This window comes from Lampetra planeri, chromosome 37 (assembly GCF_965212315.1).
Source record: "Lampetra planeri chromosome 37, kcLamPlan1.2.h2, whole genome shotgun sequence".
NCBI lineage: Eukaryota > Metazoa > Chordata > Hyperoartia > Petromyzontiformes > Petromyzontidae > Lampetra > Lampetra planeri.
This window is the reverse complement of record NC_136143.1, coordinates 104,686-129,256: the sequence shown is the minus strand read 5'-3', so window position 1 is coordinate 129,256 and position 24,571 is coordinate 104,686. Positions and strand designations below refer to the sequence as shown.

The 24,571-nt window shown below is 54.2% G+C and overlaps 1 long non-coding RNA gene across 1 annotated transcript in view; it reads right to left on the bottom strand.

The window, feature by feature from the left end:
* Positions 1–13,852: 13,852 nt before the first annotated feature.
* Positions 13,853–24,571, bottom strand: part of LOC144730844 (uncharacterized) — a 36,286-nt gene continuing 25,567 nt past the window's right edge. Inside the window, exon 2 of the long non-coding RNA XR_013587866.1 lies at positions 13,853–15,739. This is a non-coding gene — a long non-coding RNA (uncharacterized LOC144730844). The remainder of the gene's footprint in view (positions 15,740–24,571) is intronic.

Below are 24,571 nucleotides of genomic sequence, written 5' to 3'. Positions count from 1 at the left end.
TTGTTCGCACGGACCATGCGGCTTTGCAATATGCCCTGAGAGTTAACCAACCATCTGGCCAACTGGCACGATGGTTGGAAACCCTGCAGGAATTTTCCTTCGAAATTCAGTACCGGAAGGGGTCGCGTAACGCGGACGCGCTCTCCAGGTTGCCGCAGGGGTCCCCTTGCGCTTGCGCTTCGGGTACGAATAGGTGTACGCCGGGTCAGCAACCCCCTCGGCCTGTTGTGTCAGCTGTCGAGGTGCCCGAGGCTCCCGTATGCCCGGGACCGGCCGATGGGGTTCTGAACCTGCCGCGCTCGGTATGGATTCGCGAGCAGTTGCTTGATGACTCGCTGGGGGCCTTACGGAGTCGGGCTGCGAAGGGAACGGGGGGACTGCTGTCCGGTGGGACGCCGGGGGCCGCTCTCCGGGATGGGTTGCTGATGTGGAGGGAGGGGTTGCACGATCGCTGGCGTCTGGTAGTACCGTCGTCGTTACGGTACGAATTGATTCGGACTCTGCACTGTGACACTCTATTACATCTCGGGGTGCAGAAACCCTTGTTGACGTTGCAGTGAGACTACTTCTGGCACGGCATGACGACGGATGTCGTCGGACACATTCGGGCATGTCCCGAGTGTGCCCGGCGGAAGCCGCCTAAAAACCCATATGTGCCGTCAGTGCAGACTATACAGGTGTCTCGGATTAACGAGTTGGTGGCGTTGGATATTTTGGGACCCTTCCCGCCATCCGCTAGGGGAAATACATTTTTGCTGGTCGGGGTGGAATATCTTTCCCGCTGGCCGATGGCTTGGCCCTTACCCGACCAGTCGGCGCCGTCTATCACGGACGCCTTCCTGTTTGGATATGTAATGGATAAAGAGGCGCCGGAAAGGCTGCTCACGGATCAAGGGCGAAATTTTTCTTCTAAATTGTTGGCGGAAGTGTGCGCTGCTCTGGGAACCAAGAAGGTTCGTACGTCTCCCTACCACCCGCAGAGGAATGGCATGGTGGAACGGCTTAATCGGACGCTGTCGGCCATGCTATGTCACACGGTTAACGAGAAACAAGCTGATTGGGATTTGCATATCCCTGGGGTACTCTCCGCGTATCGGATGACGCCTCATGCGTCGACAGAGTATTCTCCATTTTTTCTAATGTATGGCCGCGAGAATGTGCCGCCGGTGGATGTACAGCTGGGTACGGGGGCGAAGGGTCCTGTTAAGCCTCTCCCCGAGTACATTCAAGACACTGTTCGATGCATCACCGAGGCACGGGAGGGGGCCTGATTGGCTACTGCCAAGACCCAGGCCCGGAACGTTGCGCTCAGCGCTCGAATGGGAAATGCCCCTGGCGAGTGGGGGACATGGCCTGGCTTCACTGCCCGCAGGTGCGGGCGGGGACCTCCCCTAAGCTGCACAAACCATGGCAGGGGCCGGTTAAGCTTATTGAGGTTCCTAACCCGCAGTCCGCGCATGTTCGGTTCGGATCGCGGCGCTGGTACGTCCATACGTCTCGGTTGAAACCCTACGTGGCCCCGCTGACGGATGCGTCATCTCCTGATGTTGCCTTGCCGGTGTCTGTTGCATCCGACGCACCTCTGCCTTTGCCTGTTGACCCTGCAAGCGCGCCTGTCGTGCCTTCTACAGACGAACCGGCCGTGACACAGGCGGATGCAGCAAATCCTGCTCTGGGTGGGCGTACCACGGTGACGGGGACACTTGACCCCGCTGCCCCTCCAACCCCACCACAGACACGGTTGCGGGAGACCCCGGACTCGGGTCTCTCTGGGGAACGGGACCTTGGCGTTGACGGGCCTCCAACAGCGGCGGGCGGTTCTAATCCCGTCGCTCTTAAAACCCCGTCGCGTTCTCGGTTTGTGGGGGGGCCGCCGCCCGTTCAGGACGGGCCGGCGACCCGCACGCGTTCCAAAACCCTTTCCTTTCGTTGATTGTTCTTGTTGTTCTTTGTTATCATCTTGTTATAATCTCCGTTGTCCGGTGTTGCCCGATGGTTGAAAGTTGCTCGCATTATTTTGTTCTGTTGCAGCCGGGGACGGCTGGGTTTTTCATCAGGGGGGGGGGGGGGGGGTCGTGTAATGCGAGCAAGGATTGAGGGGGGCAGAGTCTGGGTCACGTGAGGAGAGGGAGGAGTTAGGGTCACGTGGGGGAGAGGATTTAGGGAGAGAACCGGAAGGGATCAGGGAGAGAAGACGGAGTGGAAACGGGAGGAGGCCATGCTGGGCAGTACTGGGAGGGTGGCGCGATCGCCACGTGTTGGGAGACCTCGGCACCGTGGGCCATCGGTGTCCGGGCGCAGGGGGGCTAGCGGGCTGTGGAAGGCTGGCCGTAAGCGAGAAGCGGAGCAGCAGTGTGGCTGCAGAGCGGAGCAGCAGTGTGGCTGCAGAGCGGAGCAGCAGTGTGGCTGCAGGGCGGAGCAGCAGTGTGGCTGCGGAGAGCTCGACGGAGGAGACGCGGGCCTGAGCGAGGACGCCGTGGGAGCGAGATTTACACGAACTCAAATAAAGGACAACGGAGATCGAAACTGTGAAAGAGTCCTTCATTACACCTGTATAAAAGACACCTGGGAGCCAGAAATCTTTCTGATTGAGAGGGGGTCAAATACTTATTTCCCTCATTAAAATGCAAATCAATTTATAACATTTTTGACATGCGTTTTTCTGGATTTTGTTGTCGTTATTCTGTCTCTCACTGTTCAAATAAACCTACCATTAAAATTATAGATTGATCATTTCTTTGTCAGTGGGCAAACGTACAAAATCAGCAGGGGATCAAATACTTTTTTCCCTCACTGTAACCTCTTGCCACGGAAGCTCTCTCGCCCACTTCAGCAATTTTTTTCTTGCTGTGGTTGTCCTACCTAATGACGGACGCTTGTGTTGCGCCTGAAACGTCGTGATTTGTTTTATTTTATTTATAACTACGTGACTTTACCGAAATAACCAAATATGGATTCCTGCAGTCACGAAAGCTACAAATCAAGACTGCCCATAGACTAACACTGTCTGCAGACGCAACACTGCCCATATACCAACACTGCCCACTGCCCATAGACAGGATTACTAAGGAGTGTAAAGATTCTGCCAAATCTAATTTATTATTCAGAGCAACGCAGGGAGAGATGCTATAATTAAATTTTCCTGAGTGACCAATTGTTAATTAGAGACTGGATTAGCAATGGCCATTATATAGCAGCATGAGGTATAAAGTACAGGGTGTCCGATAATGGATATACCAAAAAAACCGTTGAATAGTTTTATGTTTATTAGAGATACTGACAAAGAGTTTCTATGAATACTTTTAGTTTATTTGTAATATTATTGATTGGAGCACCCAGACAATACCCTTACGTATGAGAGAAGAGACAACACTATCCCATGCAGATGAAAACGACAGATATTAGTCCACACACTTTGATGTATCCCCTTCTCCTGGGAGCCAGGATACGACTCCTCAACACCCACCCACGGGGAAGGGAATGTGGAAGAAAAGGAGATTAGTCCGCACACTTTGCTGTACTGCCTTCTGACGGAGCCAAAATACGGCTCCTCCCTAACGCCCACATACGGGTAGAAGGGAGCGCCGAACAGATGGAGATTAGTCTAAACACGTTGCTGTGTCGCGTTGTCTGGCAGAGGCAGTGTATGGATCCTCGACTTCCACCCACAGGGTAGAAAGGAGTTTTGATAAATCCATGTGTGATCGACCGACAGCTGCTACTGCCTCCACAGCACTTACTCACAGGTGTGCGCCACCAAGTACATACGACTTACAGCAGCAATTCACAACAAGGTGTTCAATGGTTTATTGCTGCACGATTAATATTCCAGTGCTGATTGGTCTGCAGAATGATGGTGAGGGATGTATAATCTCTTATAACATGTTTTTGCAAATATACACATTGATTTGCTTTAGATATTTTCTGATACACAAAGAGGATTGTCTGGACTGGAAAAAGGCCACTGGCTTCAGTTAAACGGGACGAGATGTTCATGTGTAATCGCAGTTACATCATCCAGTCACCCACATACTCCCCGCCTTCCGCCTCCTCTTCTGCATCTTCTTCTGCCTCTATTCTCTGTTCCACTGACTCCTCTCTACTCTCCTGTTCTAAAAATGTGTCTCTGTATCTTAGTCCTCTATAACCACCCATCTCATATCCTATCTCATCTGTTCCTTATCTTATTCCCTTCCTATCCCTTCTGTTCCTTACCTCTCTATTCGTCAGTCGTTCATTACTATTCTGTCATCTATTATCTATCTTTTACTCCCGCTTTCACTTCTCATTTCCTCCCACATTCCCCCCCCTCGACCCCCCACTCCTTTATCTATCATTCCCTTGAAGCGTGACTTCCTTGAGCCAGTACATGGGTCGACCCTGAAGTACGACTTCTCAACCCGGGACGTAAGAAGACGTCCAGAATGTTAAATGGTGTGTGTAGGTGGGTGATAGACATTTCGGTCTTTGCCCTATTGCCACCTGAGGGGTGGAACGGTAGCAGGGCGGTGTGAGACACTGCCATCCATGTGGTGTTGGTGTGTGATTTCGGTTTGATTACCGGTGATGGTTGTGCATTCAACGTGTCGGAATCTGTGTATTTTTTCTCTCTCTCGCCGGGCGGAATACAATCATCTCCACTACCCTGGAGCCGGGTGGCTGTCGTGTCCGATGAGCTGTGGCACGTGTTCGTGGTGCTGTGCCTCAGGTTTCGATTTCTTCTTCTCGTCACATGATTCCAGCACCTGCCACCCTTGGAGTCGCCAGTTGTGCTGACCGGATTTGGACTTGAGGGGGGGAGTGGAGTGCCCGTCCGTCACTCTGGCTCTTCCTGTTGCTCAACTCCTGGGGAGGGGCCGTGCCCTTTTTGGGCTTTTTTCAAGTTCCCTCAGGACCTCCAGGGAGAGCGTGCTCGCCTCCTCTGGGGGCTCGGCCACGCGAACTCGTTCGAAGACTGGCCGCTGTACATGACTCTCACACCTTGTTGATTGCCTACACCTTTATCAAACAGTCACATTCATATGTCGGTGCATGCGTAAAACTTCACACGGGTGGGCTGTGCTGAGGGATAAGTGGGTTGACCAGTTCTTCTTGATGTACATGTGTTGTTGTTGGTTCCCCTCGTTCCATACATTCTCCCCCCCACCTCTCGGTGTGTACATGTGTTTCTCGCGGTATTTATTATCGGTCGCCGGTTTACTTATTGACGTTTGTTGGAGGCACAATGTATTTTTTTCTGTATTGTCACAGCCGGGACAGCTGTATTTTTACATGGGGAGGGGGGGTGATGTAGTGACTTGTAGCATCACTTACGTGTGGGTCTACACACACACACATGAATATCTGGAATTTTGTTCTGGTTCTTGTTTCATGAGAGATTGGCTCATTGTAGCACTTTGACCTTCACATGTCGATTTCAGCCTCAGCTCCATGTGGATCTTCTGATGCCTGTTTTGGCCCCATAAGTGTCCAAATGTGGCGATCCTGTGTGAATGGCCGAAGGGTGTTACAATAAAGGTGCCTCCTGTAACTACCTCGTCTCCGACTGTGCTACACTACACAAGTAGTCAGTATTATGCCTGGAGGCCCGCGTATCATCAATATAAATGGTAACCATAATTTCACGTAAACAATTGTGGGTATTTCTGGCTACTGAATAAATATTCTCTTAAGCAAAATGCTGCTAAAATAGCAAAGGGTGTTCAAAATAAAACTTTGTATTAGGCATAAATTTAGCAAAATGGACAAATTCATGTTCAATTGCAACTTGCAGGTCCACAGCCAGGCTCAGATTTGCTTGAATACTTGCATGGACAGATGTAACTTCAGCTGCGTATATGCTGTGTTCATATCCTCAGCACTCTCCATGCTTGCAAATGTGTAGTGTCGTCTGTGTGTGTGGGTAGCGTGCGTCGCAAACACACTCATTCAGAGACGAAGAAGTCGCAGGAGGCACCGTCCTTCCCTTTTATTGTTGTTGAGTTCATGTCACCACTCGGGCCGCCTCTCTCTCTCTCACAACCACGCTGACGCAAGACCCGTCCCAGACACGACCCTGTCCGTGTTGCACCGACAGTGTCTGGCCGCGCAATGATCGGGCGAAGGCGGTAGCAACAAGGGCGGTGACGACGACAGCGACGACAAGAAGAGTCCAATCCCAGAACCGGCAGCCCGGAGCTCGAGCTCTCTGCTGCGTATGTAATGTAGTAACTCCACGGGAGACGACTTCACGGGTAACACACTCTTTATTTTATCAACTTGGTTACAGGTGACTAACACCTACTTTGTATCTCGGGTGACAAACACCCACTTCGCTACTTGGCGACTAACGCCCACTGAGTTACTCGGATGACCAACATCCACTTAGTACTCGGGTGACAAACACCCACTTAGCTACTTGGCGACTAACGCCCACTGAGTTACTCGGATGACCAACATCCACTTAGTACTCGGGTGACAAACACCCACTTAGCTACTTGGCGACTAACGCCCACTGAGCTACTCGGATGACCAACATCCTCTTAGCTACTTGGCGACTAACGCCACTGAGCTACTCGGATGACCAACATCCACTTAGTACTCGGGTGACAAACACCCACTTAGCTACTTGGCGACTAACGCCCACTGAGCTACTCGGATGACCAACATCCACTTAGCTACTCGGCGACTAACGCCACTGAGCTACTCGGATGACCAACATCCACTTAGCTACTCGGCGACTAACGCCACTGAGCTACTCGGCTTCACTAGGTCTTCAGCTCCGTCTTCGGGTCTTCAACTGGGTAACTCTCCCCGAGTGCTCTCGCGCGTCCCCCTTTATACCCCACCTGCGGACGTCGCTGCGAGCACCCACTTATTCGACCAATCGCCGGGTGCTGGCTACGATCCTCTTTTCCCACATCTCATCGTGCCTCACCACTCACTCCGCGCCGCCTCGTCATCTGTCACTCCCGGCGCGCGCGTCCACACCACGCCCACAACGCGTGCCCAACCCCGCACCCCGCGCCGCCCCGTGATCCATCACTGTCACAGTCGGCGCACGTCAATACCACCACTACATCACCCCCTACCACATAGCTCGCAGCCGCCCCGGCTGCTACAAAAATTACAAACCCTCCCTGTGTGCCCCGTAACACAACACAAGAACAAGAACAACAACTAAGCTAACAACACAACACGACGCGAACACCACCATCCGCAACCCTCAACCAATGCCACCGCGACAACAGAACAATATATACAAACCGGCGAGTGACAATAGCAATGTGTATACAAAAAAAAAAAAAGGAAATTTTTTTTTTTTTCTTTCGACTCGTGCAGTGTCCCCTTTTCTTCCGAGCGTCCCTACAACGGGACATTATCCCGGCAGAGGGGAACACCGGGCGAGCTCGGTGTAGAGCACAAAAAAAACCCCGTCCTCATGAAAATTGTTGAGACCTAGCCCGAGTCCTCCTTGCCGGTCCGTCGTACGGCACCAGACGCGGTTGAACGTCCGGTGGTGCCGGCGGTTCAGGAAGACATCGGCCAGGCATCGAGGACTCGTGCGTGCCCCGGGGTTCAGGCTCTCGATGGTCAGCAGCCGTCAAGCCCGAGGCACCTGGGGGTGGGTCAGGTGGAGACACGTGAGGATCAGCCTGCGACACCTCCCTCCCCGAGTCGACGGTCACATCACACGCCCGGTCGTCACGGCACAGAACGGGGTCACACGGTGCCGCATAGGGCTTCAGTCGGGAGGGGTGCACATACCAACGGCGTTTCCCCCATTTAATCTGTATACTCTGGGGCCGTGCAACCCGCACAATTTCCACCGGTCCCCTCCAAGGTCTCAACAACCTGGGGGACGTAGCCAACGGTGCATGTGGACAATGCAGCCAGGCCTTATCGCCTGGTTTCCAATCATGCGTATGCACCCTCCGCTCATGCAATTTCTCGTTTGCAATTTGCCGCGACCGCGAATTCAACCTTGCCCCCTCCCGCGCTTCAGTCAATTTGGCGATATTAAATTTGATGTGGTCTGCCAATTTAGATTTTGCACGTGGCTGGGAAATCCCCAGTTGGACGTCCATGGCCGGATCGGCCTCCCGCCCATACATAAGAAAAAATGGGGAAAACCCTGTCGCCGCATGAGGGGCCATTCGATAGGCCGCGAGTACCCCCGGCACCTGTAAGTCCCAATCAACCTGATCGTCGCAGACCTGTTGGCACAACATAGACGTAATCGTTCTGTTCAGACGCTCAACCATCCCGTCAGTCTGCGGGTGGTAGGGGGAAGTACGCACTTTCTTTGTACCCAACAGGTCGCACACCTCGCGCAACAAAACGCTCGAAAAATTCTTCCCTTGATCCGTCAGCAAGCGTTCGGGGGCGCCCTTGTCCAACACATAACCCTGGACAAAGGCGTCCGCCACCGCCGCAGCCGACTGGTTGGCGAGCGGCCATGCCATAGGCCATCGGGTGAAGTATTCCACGCCAACCAGCAGGAACCTATTTCCCCTTGGTGTAACCGGAAAGGGCCCCAAGATGTCCAACGCTACCAATTCGTTTATACGCGAAACCTGAATGGATTGCAGCGGTGGATTAGCCGCCAATGGTGGCGGTTTCCTTTTGGCGCACTCTACGCATCCCTTAAGAATATTCGCCACGTCGTTACCCATCCCCGGCCAATAATAGTCTCGCTGGATTAGGGCGAGCGTTTTGTGAAAACCCAGATGCATGAGCCGTTCATGAGCTGCCAGAACAATCCTACCCCGCATAGCAACAGGCACCACGAGCACGTGACGCCGGGACATGTTGTCCCACCTCATCAACAGGCCCTGTCTGCACACCCAGGAACCGACCCGCGCCTCCCCTTGTTCGGGAGCGCCAACTTTCCGACGCAGCGTAAGTAGGGAGCTGTCGGACATCTGGAGGCGGCCCCACTCAATGAGGGGCAACGACAACAGCGAATCCCTCCCCGTGGGGGCGTCCTCTCCCGGGGTGTCAGTGGCGGCGAGCGCAACTCCCGGGGCGCCGGCGACCGGGGGTTTGCACCGCGCTGATCCCAACAAACATGTGCAGTCCGTGCACGGCGGCAACCGCGACAAGGCGTCCGCGTTTGAGTGCCGCAACCCTTTTCGGTAAATCGTCGTGAATTGGTAGTCTTGAAGGACCTCCAACCATCGGGACAATTGGCCCGATGGCTGCGCCACGCGCATAGCGTATTGTAGAGCCGCATGGTCCGTCCGGACCGTAAAATGACGGCCGTAAAGATACGGCCTGAATTGCTGTGTAAAAAACACAATGGCTAACAATTCACGACGAGTTACGCAATAGCGTTGTTCTGCGGGGGAAAGAACCCTACTACCGTAGGCGACCACCTGTTCAACCCCCCCGACCAACTGTGAGAGCACCCCCCCGATACCCGTATTGCTGGCGTCCGTGTCAAGCAAAAACGGTTGTGTGAAATCGGGGTAACACAAGGGGGGAGCCTGCACCAAAGCGTCACGGAGGGAGCAGAACGCATCCTCCTCCTCTGCCCCCCAGTGAAACCTCACACCCTTAGCCGTCAAAGCGTGCAGGGGCTTGGCTATGGTGGCAAATTGCTTGACAAAACGACGGTAATAGGAGGCAAAACCAATGAAACTACGAACCTCCGTGACCGAGGTTGGCGTTGGCCATGAGCTGACGCAATGCGTCTTAGCAGGGTCCGTCGAGATCCCTGAACGACTCACGATATGGCCCAAATACCTGACAGATTCCCGAAGCAGAAAACATTTAGCCGGTTTAAATTTTAGCTTAGCGGAACGCATCCTGAGGAACACCGCTCTCAGTCGCTGGAGGTGCTCCTCGAAAGTCCGACTAAAGACGATAATATCGTCAAGATAAATCAAACAGGTATCCCATTGGAGGCCTGACAAAACCAATTCCATGAGTCTCTGGAACGTGGCGGGGGCGGAATGTAAGCCCATGGGCAAACGGTTGAATTCAAAAAGGCCCCCAGGTGTGCGGAAAGCAGTTTTAGGTTTAGACTCGTTATCGAGTGGCAATTGCCAAAATCCAGAAAGCAGATCGAGTGTGGAAAAAAAACTGCGCTCCCGCCAAGGCATCCAGCGACTCATCCATCCTGGGGAGCGGATACGCATCCGCCATCGAGATTTTGTTTAAGCGGCGGAAATCGACACAAAACCGCAAGGACCCGTCCTGTTTCTTTACTAGGACAATAGGAGCACCCCACGGACTAGAAGAGGGCGAAATGATATCGGCCGCCAACATATCATTAACCGCCGATTGCACATGTTCCTTCTCGGCCGGGCTGAGCCGGAAAGGATTCTGACGAATAGGGGCCGCGTCCCCTGTAGCTATGTGGTGGCGCAACAGGTCAGTGCAGCCGATATCGTACTTATGTTTGCTGAACACGTCAGCAAACTCAATGAGCAAACCCCTCAATGCTCCCAATTGCACCCCGGACAAGTTAGCAGAACCCGCACACAGCGAGTCCAACCACTCAGTCCCCTCATCACTTTGAGGATGCGACTCGACAGTAAAATCTGCTTGAGCCACGAGCCGTTCCTCAACGGGCAGCGGCGCGGCGTGAGCCAGCACCGTTCCCTGCGCAATTACGGCCGGCCGCGACCCCGTATTCAGGACCATTACGAACGGCTCACTGTCCCCTCTCACCATGGTTTGAGCAACCGCTAAGTCGAGGCCCTTACTGGCTCTGTTTGACGGCCCCAACAGCACCCCCTGTGCCTCCGCACCCACCTCGAGTGGCTTCCTGAACCGAAGGGGTACTAACATTTGCGATCCCGGGGGTACCCGTACAGTGTGAGTCGCCAGCGCCTGCACCGTCGCACAAACCGTGCGCACTTTGATAGGGCTCGACAAGAAGGCAACCCGCCGACCTGACGGAAGCTCTATGCAGGCCTGATCAATAAGAATTTTGATGGGCATTTTTGACAAAAAGTCCGTACCTAGCAAACAGGGAACGGCCAGCGATGATGATACAAAAATAGGGCCCGCTAATTTAATGTCCCCAATGCAAATAGTCGCCCGAATCTGGCCGATGATCCCCAGGGATCCCCCATTCGCCGCATAAAATGGCACGTCTACCGGCAGAAGGGGTCTACTTTGGACGGGAAGGATGTTATAAATAAGGTCCGAGATGATGGTGGCCGACGCACCCGTGTCAACAAGCACCCGGACCTCAACCCCGTCAATGAACCCCGTTACCACGGACGACCCGGCTGACGCAGCCACGATCCTGTGGGCCAATTCGGACCACTCGACTGCTTGCGGGCCGCGTACGGACCCCCCCCGCCGAATTGAACCCCCGGCACCCAGCCGCGAACCCCCCACCGCGAAGCGGCGACCCGAATGTGCCGTGTTTGTGGACCGAACGTGTGAGGTGCCGCGACTTGCCGGGTTTTGTTGGGATGACTTGTGGCCCTGGTCGTCGTCCCGACGTGGTCCTGCGGTGCGCGGACGCGGGGCCCGGCACCCGGCTGCGACGTGACCCCGAAGGCCGCAGTTGTAGCAGACGACGGACGTCGTAGGTTTCGGTTGCTCCAGCTTGCGGGGCGAACGTGTGGGCGAACGACCTCCCGTTCTCCACTCCCCCGGACACGGTGCAGCGAAGGCCCGCTCCTGCACCGCAGCTGGCTGAGGTTCGGCGATCGTGGCGGCCAGTGCCGCATTCCCCGGCCATTTGCAGACGACCCCCGGCTTGCGTTTGAGGACCTCGTACGCGTGAATGCTCGTGGCGATCGCCAGGGAGCAGATCTCCATCTCGTCTGCCACATTGATGGGGACCCCCAACTCGTGGGCCAACACCAGCAGCTGCTCCATCACCATGGCGTCCTTCCCCTCCTTATCCATGCGGGGAAAAGCCGCGTCCGCCAAGGCGAGCAGTGCCGTGCGGTAGGCTAGCGTCGTTTCCCCAGCCACCTTCCGCCGATCGTAGAACTGGTGGCGGCACGTGGAGGGCGGCCCGAACACCTTCGCCATCAGGTGTAGTGCGGCCTGGAGCGTAGAGCGGGACGACCTTGCAGCAGATGTGAAGGCTGCAAGCGCGTCGTCGTCAAGCATCGCTGGCAACGCACGCAGGGCAGTGGTGTCGGACCACCCCGACATCTCCTGATGAGCGAGGAACCTTCGTTGGAAGGCTCCCCAGTCGCCCCCATCCGCCTTGAACGCCGACAGCGCGGGCAATCTTTGCTGGAGGACCCGATCGTCGTCGACGTCGGAGAGATTTTCCCGCGCTCCGCTGGAGTTGTGTAAAATGTCGGCTCGGTTGTCAGGCGCAAAATGGAGGGCTCCGGCGCGCGCCGATGACGTGGGCTGCGCTGCGCGGAGGTGTCCGGCCACGTGGCGTCCGTCTTTCCCGCCAATCGGTGGCGGCCCCCCAAAAACGGCGGCAACTTCCAGGCTTTTGGCGCGAAGCGCCCTTTGGCGGGAATCCTCCACCGTCGCTTCCTCCACGACCCCCGCAGCCGTTTTTCCGCTCGCCGGAACGGAGATGTCGGCCAAGACAGCGGCGGCGGCGAGTAGCAACTCCGCCAAGCGGGCGTGCGCGTCCTGGAGGCCGGTGTCGGAGGCAAGCGGAGCGTCGGCCATCACCGCGAAGTGCTGCATCAGCGGCAACTCCTCGTCCTCTACTCCCGAGGTCGGTGTCCCCGGTACGCAGTCGTCATCCCGACCTCGCTCGTGGGTACGGGTAGTCTTCCTTGTGTCCATACTTCTTGAAGACAGGTTTACTTCTGACGCCAGTTGTAATGTAGTAACTCCACGGGAGACGACTTCACGGGTAACACACTCTTTATTTTATCAACTTGGTTACAGGTGACTAACACCTACTTTGTATCTCGGGTGACAAACACCCACTTCGCTACTTGGCGACTAACGCCCACTGAGTTACTCGGATGACCAACATCCACTTAGTACTCGGGTGACAAACACCCACTTAGCTACTTGGCGACTAACGCCCACTGAGTTACTCGGATGACCAACATCCACTTAGTACTCGGGTGACAAACACCCACTTAGCTACTTGGCGACTAACGCCCACTGAGCTACTCGGATGACCAACATCCTCTTAGCTACTTGGCGACTAACGCCACTGAGCTACTCGGATGACCAACATCCACTTAGTACTCGGGTGACAAACACCCACTTAGCTACTTGGCGACTAACGCCCACTGAGCTACTCGGATGACCAACATCCACTTAGCTACTCGGCGACTAACGCCACTGAGCTACTCGGATGACCAACATCCACTTAGCTACTCGGCGACTAACGCCACTGAGCTACTCGGCTTCACTAGGTCTTCAGCTCCGTCTTCGGGTCTTCAACTGGGTAACTCTCCCCGAGTGCTCTCGCGCGTCCCCCTTTATACCCCACCTGCGGACGTCGCTGCGAGCACCCACTTATTCGACCAATCGCCGGGTGCTGGCTACGATCCTCTTTTCCCACATCTCATCGTGCCTCACCACTCACTCCGCGCCGCCTCGTCATCTGTCACTCCCGGCGCGCGCGTCCACACCACGCCCACAACGCGTGCCCAACCCCGCACCCCGCGCCGCCCCGTGATCCATCACTGTCACAGTCGGCGCACGTCAATACCACCACTACATCGTATATTCCCCTCGGCACGGCTTGGCTCTGACCCTAGCCACGCCTCCCTTCTCGAACCCTCCAGAGGGTTCCAGGGGCTTCCCCACGAGGTCTACCGTGACCCTTGCCCCAGTTCCTCTGCCCTGCCGGTACACCCGCATATATGCTCAGTGGTGTGTGCGCTAAGTGCCCACCTGCGGCTGCTGTACAACGGTCAGCGCTATGTCATTACAAATGTTCCATAAAAAAAGAAAAATATATTGCTTTGAATATACCTTGGTGTTTTATCGGGTCAATATACTTTATAGCTGTAACAAATTAGGTAAATAAAACAGCCACCATTCACTACTAAGTGGTGGTTACTTCCTCAAATGTTTAAGGCATAGCAAAACCAACAATTACAAATACAACAACCACCGCCATTCGCCACTAAGTGGCAGTGATGTCATGACACTTGTGCCAGGCCAATTACACATACATACACACAAACACACATTCAAATACACGAACATGCACGATAGGTACCAAGCATGCTAACACGCTTCCAAAACATGCTCTGCAAAACCACAAAGGATAAAAACGCAAATAAAAAAATAGGTTAATTATTACTCTACACTAGCAGTCAATTAAAAACAGACGAGGGGGCACAGGGACCCCCATAAGGGGGTGAGCGGGCCAGGTGATGTGGACCCAGAGCTTCAGTGAAGGATCGAGAAGGGGGTGTGACCAGGGGCGGAGCCCGGTCACGCCACAGGGGAGGGATATAAGCCGAGTCCCGAGAGGGAGCGTGGCTATTCGATCCGGGAATGAAGCCGCCTTCTTCGATCCTCGCTCTTCAGTCTCTGCACACACGATGATCCGACGGCGTATCGGCTGTTCTGGTTCAACCATATAGTGATTCATTAAAGTGGTGAGGTGGTTAGGAACAGTGGCCACCACCTTACGTAGTTAACCCGAAATGTACATAGTTACCCGGAATGTACATAGTTAACCTTGGAACGTTGAGCAGTGTTGGTTGTGTTAGTGAATAAAAGTGTTGCCTCCAAGTCTTGGTGTGCGCCTGATTAGAACCCACTACACACGCAACAGACATTTCCAATATAGTCTTAACAATAAATTCATAAGCGGGTGTGTGGCCAGCACCACACCCGAACACCTTTGTCTCTCCAGTGGCACTGTTTACACACTGCACCAGATATTAATTTTAAGTTGAGTCGACCGAGTGGAGGCCCAGGGCTGTTTCAGATAATCATCACAGGTGTTGGTGGACGTGAGTGGGAATCAAACTCGTGTTGCTCGGCTAATCCCTTAGCGACAGCATTCATCCACACCGCTACAATTGTAAATACGCTCCTTTGAGACGTCCATTTTTGTAGAAGTAGAGATTTATGTCCGACTTAACATATTTACAGTTCCGAATGTTACAACCGTCACACTCATAATTACTACGGCTATCTTCAGCCCTGATGGTTTCCATTTAGTTGATCTCGAACAGTTGGCCCCCGATGTCATCCACCTTGGTCGTCGATTAGTCCCCAAGAAAGCACCCCAATCGCAGGCCTCACTCCCCTTATATACTCGCTCGGCACTGACCCTATCGGACAGTGGCCCCCCACTTTACTATAACATGTGTGTCCTTTATTGAATCTTGATTACAGTGCCTTCTAGCCACCTGTTTCCAATTATCTCAATGCATGCCTTCTAGCACTTTCTCTGTACAGTCCCCTACATCACCCCCCAGATGAAAAACATAGCCATCCTGGCTACAACTCAAATTATGACAATAGAGATCTGAACACAAGTGGGCTATGGGATCTCTCAAGGGAATTTTACCAGGGGGCATGGGATGAATCATATTAAACTTCTAGGTCAACGCATAAAATAGGCCATTGAAGCAGAGGAAAGCATTGACTAAAAATTACTATTGCGTACCGCAGGTATGGTAAACTAAACTAACCTTAACATTAACTACCCTGCCAGGGGGAACATTTAACATAAGGCAATATGCAACCTAACCTGACATCCACTGGCATTCGTTAATGTGTGTGGGTGATTAAATTATATGTCTCTTCTGGCGATGCTCATCCCCCACACTTTCTTGGATGACTCCGTTGGCCTCCCCCTTCCTGCTGATCTTCATTGTGGTCGTTCCTGAAAAGAGGGGAAGAGAGTGCAGAAGCAGTATTTTCCCGATGAGGACGTCTTTGTCCCTGGCTTTCGTCATGACACCCCCAGACCTGGCCTTTCTGGACCTGAATGATACCTTGTGTCAATGGTTCCTTATAAGGTTTTCAAACAGTTTAGCAGAAAAATATCGACCCTGGGGGCCTTTATCCAATACATACCAGTGGAGAAAGACCTCTTCTATAGGCGCAGCCGTTTGGTCTGATAGTGGCCATGTGATGGGCCAACAAGTGCAATACTTCGTCCCAACAAGCAATATTTATTTCCCCTTGATGTTTAATGAAATGGATCCAGGATATCCAATGCCACCAGCTTGTTCACCCTTCATACCGCAATCAACTGCAGAGGAGGCTGTATGGGTTGGAAAGGTTTCCCTTTTTGCACAATCTTGACGACTTACCCACTCTCGCACATCCTTCAATATTCCCGGCCAAAAATATCGAGATTGCAGCACGAGCAATGTTTTACGGTGACCCAAGTGCATAAGTTCTTCGCCTTGCACTTCTAATAACAACAGTTATAGTAGGGGGGTGGGTACCACCAGGCAACGACACTGCATCCTAGCGTCCCACCTCATCAAAAAGCCTCGCCATTTTACAAATGGTGCCCCTGCTTGACCATTTTTAGCAGATTCAGCTGCTAATGCAGCAAAGGACTCCAGTGAGTCATCATCTTTCTGTAGTCTGATCCATGTGATCCTTATCAGCCCAGGATCATGATCTATGGGTGGCAAGATCAATTTCATATACAGTAGAACCTCGGAGATCGAACGCACCAGAACTCGAACAAATCGGTGTTTGAACGATATTTCGGTATTATTTTCGAAACATCCTAAAACGAAGGCAGAAACAAACCTCTTTAGATAAGTTTTAAGTCAGAAAGAGCTCAAGTGACTCACAGTTAGTGGTAGAAAAGAGGCACAAAAGAGAAAGAACCCCAGAAGGGCAGTTACCCGACGTTATTATTTGGAAGGGGACTCCCCTTCCAAACAATAACACCACCACCTCCTCTTCACCACCTTCCCCCAAGCCATCAACTCTCCTTACTACAGGTAAAGTGAAGTTCAATGTTAATTTATTTCATTTATTCCATATATTTATTCCATTTATTTACTGTTTCTTGTTTTTTTGTATGATTTTATGCATGTAATCACTGTAAACTTCGTGAAAAATGCTTTATAATGAGATATTTCTTGTATCTGGAACCAATTAATGTCATTTACATTAATTCTTATGAGGAAAATTAATTCGGTCTTCGAATGGCCTTCTGGAACGAATTAAGTTCGATCTCCGGGGTACCACTGTATTGCTGCATTTATTGACGTCACCTGTTCCGGCGAGTCAGGGAGCGGTGAAGTGCATGCGATACCGTATGCAATTACCACTTCCTTTGTATTTGTGAAAACACAGCACCATACCGACATCACTAGCATCAGTATCTAGAATGAACAGTAGTGAAAAATCCGGATATGCTAGTGTGGGAGCATCAGTCAACCTCGAACAAAGCATTTGCAGTACCGATTCTTCTTCCTCCCCCCACCGGAATCACACCCCTTTTGGTGAGGGTGTGCAAGGGTTTCACTATGGTAGCGAACCGGCTCTGTTGCTACACCCTTCCCGCTGACGACATATCTCAAATATTTAAAGGAACTCTGTACAAAATGAGATTTTGACGGTTTCAGTTTCAGTCTAGTAGCTCGCATATTTAAGAAAACTTGTTGTAATCTCACCAGGTGTTCCTCAAACGACCTACTAAATAAAATGACGTCATCCAAATAGATGAAACATATCTCCCATTGTAGGCCCAATAGTACTAGTTCCATGAGGCGGTGTCCGAAAAGCCGTCTTTAATTTGGATTCATCATCCAGGGGGAGCTGCCAAAATCCTGATGACAGATCCAACATAGTAAAATATTTAGCTCCCACTAATGCATCCGGTGAGTCATTAATACAGAGCAGGGGATATGCGTCCACAATCATAACTTTATTTAGTCACCGAAAATCAACGCAAAACCTCATGGAGCCATCTGGCTTTTTACCCAGTACTATTGGTGCTCCCCAGGAGCTAGTCGATGGAGAAATTATCTCTGCTCTTAACATCTCGTCTGTAGCTCGACGGATCTGCTCCTTTTCTGTCGGTCCCACTCTATACGAGTTCTGTCTTATGGGTTGAGCACTCTCCATTTCAATGTGGTGCTGCATCAAGTCAGAATACCCTAGATCAGGGGTCCTCAAATTACGGCCCGCGGGCCACATGCGGCCCGCCGAGGACATTTATCCGGCCCGCCGGGTGTTTTTGCCGCCGCTGCCTGTCTGTTACTTTTTTTCTACATGAGAAGGACGGTCATTGGTGGAAGAGGGAGAGGGGGCGGAGTTCCCCCCAATCAGACTGCATTAATGGGCAGTGCTGGTATATTGTTTTTGTAGCGTGGTATATATATTGGTATTTTACTAATAGCAATTTTGACTCCCTAGGAAACAATGATGTCAAGAAAGAGAAAAATTGACTCGGAGTGTAGGATATTCAAAGAGCAGTGGACTTATGATTACTTTTTCATGCAGTACAAGTGTAGGGGTGTTAGAGAGAGAGCCGTTATGCATGGCAGCTTATGGGAAACAAACACAGTGGGCGGGGCTACGTGAGTGCACGGGGGGGGGTGCTCTCAACGACGTCCGCACCAGGCAGCCCGGGGCCCCACCCCTCAGCGGGGGTGGAGTATAAAGGGGGATGTGTCAGAGGGCTCGGGGCAGAATGTTAAAGCTAAACCAGTGAAGACCGAAGATCGTCTAGCTAGAGCCCTGGACTCCCCTGGGACGCCGCCCTTGTCAGGGCCGCGCAGGACCGAGCCAGCGGCGTGGTCCCGAGAACCAGAGCTAGTGCTCTGGGACTCCGGGTACCGTAGCCCGACTTACCAGTGTCGGGCCAGACAGCCTCCCCTAGCCCGTTAGTGGAGGACTAGGAGGTAGGTCAGAGATAGCTAGCAGTGTATTCCCAGCTAGCCGGGTGAGGGGGCCGATACCCCCTCTAGTATTGTATGTCCACAGTTGTGACTACTTGTACGGAATAAATACGCGTGCCTCACCAACGGTGTCCAAGAGTCATCAACAGTACTTCATCTGGTGTCAGAACAACTACGAACATGGACACACGCCGGACAGCTCGAGCCGGAGTACCGCAGGTGGAGGACACCGCTGAAATTGTCGAGCCCGAGACGGCTCAACAAGACATCGTGCAGCCGGGGCCGGACGCATTCTTACCGGGGCATCAGGATGAAGAGGAGCCGCCATCAGAAGGGCTGAGGCTGGCTCACGCGAGGCTGGCGGAGCTGCTTTACGCCGCTGCCGCCACACTCGAACATATCACGCGGCTGGGGGCTGGTGGACCACCACGGGGCGAGGAGAACCGACGTCCGATGCGCCTTCCCGCCATCTCAACGGATTCAAACTTTGAATCTCCCGCCATCACCGCAGCAGCTGCTGAGGGCGTGGCCGGCCTGAACCTCGGGTCCAACATCGCTCTCGCTGGGGCTGCCGCGTCACCGCCAGCGGAGGGAGCGTCATCACGGCTGCGACAGGCGATACCATCTGCCGTTCGCGCCGAAGCGCAGCCGAGTTACGGGGACAGCAGCCTGCGAGCTTCCATGGCGACCGCTGCGCTGCACCAACGGCTGCCTCCGCTCAAAGAGTTTGTTGGCGCGGAGGGCGACTGGGGCGGCTTCCAGCGACGCTTCCTCGTCCACCAAGAAATGGCACGGTGGTCGGATGCTGAGGCTCTCTGCGCGCTGCCGGCGCTCCTCGACAGCGACGCACTCGCCGCCCTTACATCGGCGCTGAGGGAGAAGCGCTCCACGCTACAGATGGCGCTGCAGTTGCTGGCCGGGGTCTACGGACCTTCAGCGGAATGCAGGCAGCAGTTTTACGATCGCCAGCGGGGTGCAAAGGAGTCGCCCCTGGCGTACAGGACGAGTCTCCTGGCACTGGCGAAGACGGCCTTCCCTCAAATGGACGACGACGGCGTGGACGCCATGGTCACAGAAAAAATCCTCCTGCTGGCAGACGACCTGGACATCGCCGTCGTTGCACAGGAGGACACGGAGATGAGTTCCCTCCAGGCTGCGCGGCTCCTCCACGCCAACCTGCTGTCACAGCGTCGGAAAGCCAGCAGGGCAGCGGCCGGGCGTGCGGTGGCTGCGGCCACCCTCCCGGTGGAGGAGGTTTACGCCGTCGACCGTCGACGGCAGCAGGGGACGGGAGCACGGTCGGGCCGGGTCGAGCCGCTTCGACCGTCCGTCATCGCCGCCAGCGCTCCCGCGTTGCTTCAACTGCGGCGTCCGGGGCCATGTCGCCTCGGGGTGCCGCTCTCCTCGGCAGCGCGGGACGACGCCTCGACAGGACGCCGGCCCTCCTCCTCCCAAGCTCCATCAACATAATCCGGTGAGTCGCGGCACCCCTCATGTTTGGCCCAAGCACACACTCGTCACACACTCGCACACCGCAACGAACGGGGGGCCGACATTGCGCTGCGACGGGCCAACACGCACCACTATGGGGACTCAAATCGAACCCAGGCAGTGGTCCGTGTTGGCCCATCGCGTTGTGGCCGCGTCGTCGGGGTCGTCGGCCGTGGTGGGACACATTGACGGGGTGGAGGTATGCATCCTGGTCGATACGGGGGCATCGGCGACCATCATTTCCGAACTCATTTACAATATTCTACCTGTCCAGAGCCGTCCTTTACTGCCGGTTAACGTCCCATTCTATGTGGCTAACGGGGGCTCTCTTGGCATCATTGGACAGATTCGAGCGCAAATTTGTATCGGGGATATCAAATTGTCGGGCCCGATTTTTGTTTCCTCCTCGCTGGCGGTTCCGTGCCTGCTGGGGACGGACTTCTTGGGCAAAATGCCGATTCGTATTTTAATAGACCAGGGATGCATTGAGCTCCCGTCGGGACGACGCATGGCGTTCCTGCCTTCCCCTACTGCGGCTCGGACGGCGTTCGTAACAGTACCAGCGTTCGTCGTTAAAACAGTTCGTGTGCCGCCGGGAGCTCAAATGTTGGTGCCTCTAAAACTTCGTCGGCCCTTCGCTGAGGGCATTGGGGACCAGGGAATTCTGCTGGGACCATCTAGGGCCGGGGTTAGTGGACCTCATTTGATTCCGGCCCAGACCGTCGTAAGAGGGGACGGGGACCCTTTCATCGCGGTCCTCAATGTGGGGTCGCAGACAGTGGTAGTTCCTCAAGGGACGGTGCTTGCTCACGCGACGCCGGTGCCCTGCGAGGAACCTGTTGCGAATCACGTCGGCACTGCTCCCCGGCCGCACCCACATTCGGACAGCGATGGAGGGTGGCTCGATGCGCTTTGTGCGGGATCGACGGACCTGTCAAATTCAGAGCGCCAACAGCTTAGAACGCTACTGCGGGAATTTTCCAACGTTTTCAGTTGGGACAAATACGATTTGGGTTGCACTCATCTGCTGCGTCACCATATTGACACGGGTGACAGCGCGCCAATACGCCAGAATCCGTTTCGGTTAAGTCCCGCCGAAAAGGACCATGTCAAATCGGCTATTGATGACATGTTAGCCGCCGACATCATTTCTCCTTCCACCAGCCCTTGGGGAGCGCCGATCGTCCTGGTTAAAAAGCAGGACGGCTCGTTGCGGTTTTGCGTTGATTTTCGGCGCCTTAACAAAATTTCGGTTGCCGACGCATACCCGCTCCCACGGATGGACGAATCGCTGGACGCCTTGGCGGGAGCGCGATTCTTCTCCACACTGGATTTACTTTCAGGATTCTGGCAGCTTCCTCTGGACGATGATTCAAAGCCTAAAACTGCTTTCCGTACACCGCACGGCCTGTTCCAATTCAACCGGTTGCCGATGGGCTTACACTCAGCGCCGGCAACTTTCCAGCATTTGATGGAATTGGTTTTGGCTGGATTGCAATGGGAGTCGTGCCTGATTTATTTGGATGACGTTATCGTCTTTAGTAAAACTTTTGACGAACATCTCCAGAGGTTGCGGGCGGTTTTCCTAAAGATGCGGGCTGCTAATTTGAAATTCAAACCCCAAAAATGTCATTTGTTACGCGATTCGGTGCGTTATTTGGGGCACATCGTGGGGCGCTCAGGTATTGCTACCGATCCCGCCAAAACGCAGTGTGTCAGCTCCTGGCCGACTCCCACCTCGGTGGGAGAGGTCAGGAGTTTCATTGGCTTCGCGTCGTATTACCGACGGTTCGTCGCTGATTTTGCGACAATTGCCAAACCCCTACACGCTTTAACATCAAAAGGGGTTCGGTTCCACTGGGGTCAGGAGGAGGAGGCTGCTTTCTGCTCCCTTCGGGACGCCCTGGTAAAAGCTCCTCCCTTGATTTACCCCGATTTTTCGGAACCATTTTTGCTCGACACCGATGCGAGCAACACGGGTATTGGGGGCGTGCTTTCCCAGGTGGTTGACGGCGTGGAACGGGTGGTTGCGTACGGCAGTCGGGTGTTGTCTCCAGCGGAGCAAAGATATTGTGTCACCCGTAGGGAACTGTTGGCAATTGTCTATTTCATCCAACAGTATCGCCCATATCTGTACGGTCGGCATTTCACCGTCCGCACAGATCATGCGGCACTGCAGTACGCCCTGCGAGTTCAACAGCCATCGGGACAATTGTCCCGATGGTTGGAGATCCTCCAGGATTTTGATTTCGAAACCACCTACCGTAAGGGCGTTCGCCACACCAACGCGGACGCTCTGTCGCGCATGCCAACCACCTCCGAATGTGCATGCCTCCTGGGGTCGGGACGTTGCAAGCCAGCAGGGGACATGCCGGTTCCGGTCCTGGCGGCCGCCGCCGACGACGAAACATTGCTTCCAAATTCTATCACACAACAGGGAAAAGATTCCCTGCTGGGTTTGCCCGTTAATGAATGGGGGCGCCTCCAGATGGAGGATACCTCCCTTCTCGCGTCACGTCGTCGCGCCGGGGAGGCGGGGCGGGGGATGGGTGATGCCGACGCATGGGAAATGCACGCGGGGTTGCTGATGCATTGGGACGGGAAATCCCATCGACACCGGCTGGTGGTCCCTTCTGGGTTACGGGGTAGGGTGGTGTGGGCTGCTCATGAGCGCCTCCTCCACCTGGGTACCCAAAAGACCCTCGCCTTGCTCCAGCTTGATTTTTTTTGGCCAGGCATGACGAGGGATGTCGCAGATCTGTTGGCATCATGCCCTCGGTGTGCGCAGCGAAAACCACCAGCACGGGAGTCAAACCCGCCTTTGCAGTCTATCAGAGTCTCCAGAGTGAACGAACTTGTCGCGCTGGATATTCTGGGGCCATTTCCCGCCACCCCTAGGGGCAATAGATATTTGTTGACCGGGGTGGAATACTTTACGCGCTGGCCTATGGCCTGGCCCCTGGCCAACCAGTCGGCAGCAGCCATCGTGGAGGCCTTTGTCCAAGGTTACGTCATGGACAAAGGTGCTCCGGAGCGGCTGCTGACCGACCAGGGAAAACATTTTTCCGGCAAACTCCTCCAACAGGTCTGTGAGCTCCTGGGAACGAAAAAAATTCGTACCTCTCCCTATCACCCGCAAACTGACGGGATGGTCGAGCGTCTGCATCGAACCATCACGTCTATGTTGTCGCAGCAGGTTTCGGACTCACAGACCGATTGGGACTTGCAAATTCAAGGGGTCCTGGCAGCATACAGATTGGCCCCCCATGCTGCGACGGGATTTTCACCCTTCTTCCTCATGTATGGCCGCGAACCTGACCTACCTGTTCGGGCACAGCTGCAGATCCCCGCGCCGCTGGGAAAAACTAAATTGGCCGACCATGTTAAATTTAACCTTGCGAAATTGACTGAGGCACGGGATGCTGCCATGCTAAATTCCGACAGGCGTCAGAAAGCGAATGAGCGCCTCAGACTGGGTCGCGCGCACGTGCTACAGTGGAAGCCGGGGGACAGGGCATGGCTGCACTGTCCCCCAGGTACCACTCGCGACCTCCTCAAAACTGGTGCGGCCGTGGCGGGGCCCCGTCGAGGTGGTCGAGGTTTTGCGGCCTCAGTGCGTTCGCATCAAATGGGGGAAGCGCCGGTGGTTTGTGCACCCCTCTAGGCTGAAACCCTTCGTTGCGGTGCGAGGCCCCACTCCACACACGCGTGGCCAAACATGTGGGGGGTCGGCCGACTCAAAGGGTCCGTCTCTGCTGCTCTCGCCTAACGTGTTGCCGGCTGTCCCGCCCCCAGGTGCACCAGGAATGACGGGCTCCCGCCCAACAACCCCTACGGGGGATGCCGAGGGTCTCGCGACATTAAGCGCAGACTCACTTCGAAATGGACAGCTGCCACCGGATGGTCCGCCATCTGGGGTTGCCCCGTGTGACGGGCCTGCGGCAAGGACGTGCGCAAGAATGCGCAGACTCTTGTGATGCACAAAAAGAATTTTTTTATTTTTTTTATTTTCACGTGTATGGTTACTGTGCGCTGCGTCGGTGGTGTGCTCCTGGCACATTGTGTTGTGTTGTGTGTGTGTTGGGGGTTCCTTGCGATTTGTATATACGTTGCTTTTACGGAATTCGTATTTATTCGGGGGGGGGTGCGTCGGGTTGTTTTCCCTTCGGGGTTTTCTGGTTCTTGTTGTTGTTCTCTTCGCGTTATGTTGAAAAATAGTGAGGCACACGCGCGGTCAGGGGGTAAATGCGCTTTTATTGTCGTTTTTTTTGTATGTTGGCAGCCGGGACGGCTGCAAGCTATGCGGGGGGGGGTGATGTAGGGGTGTTAGAGAGAGAGCCGTTATGCAT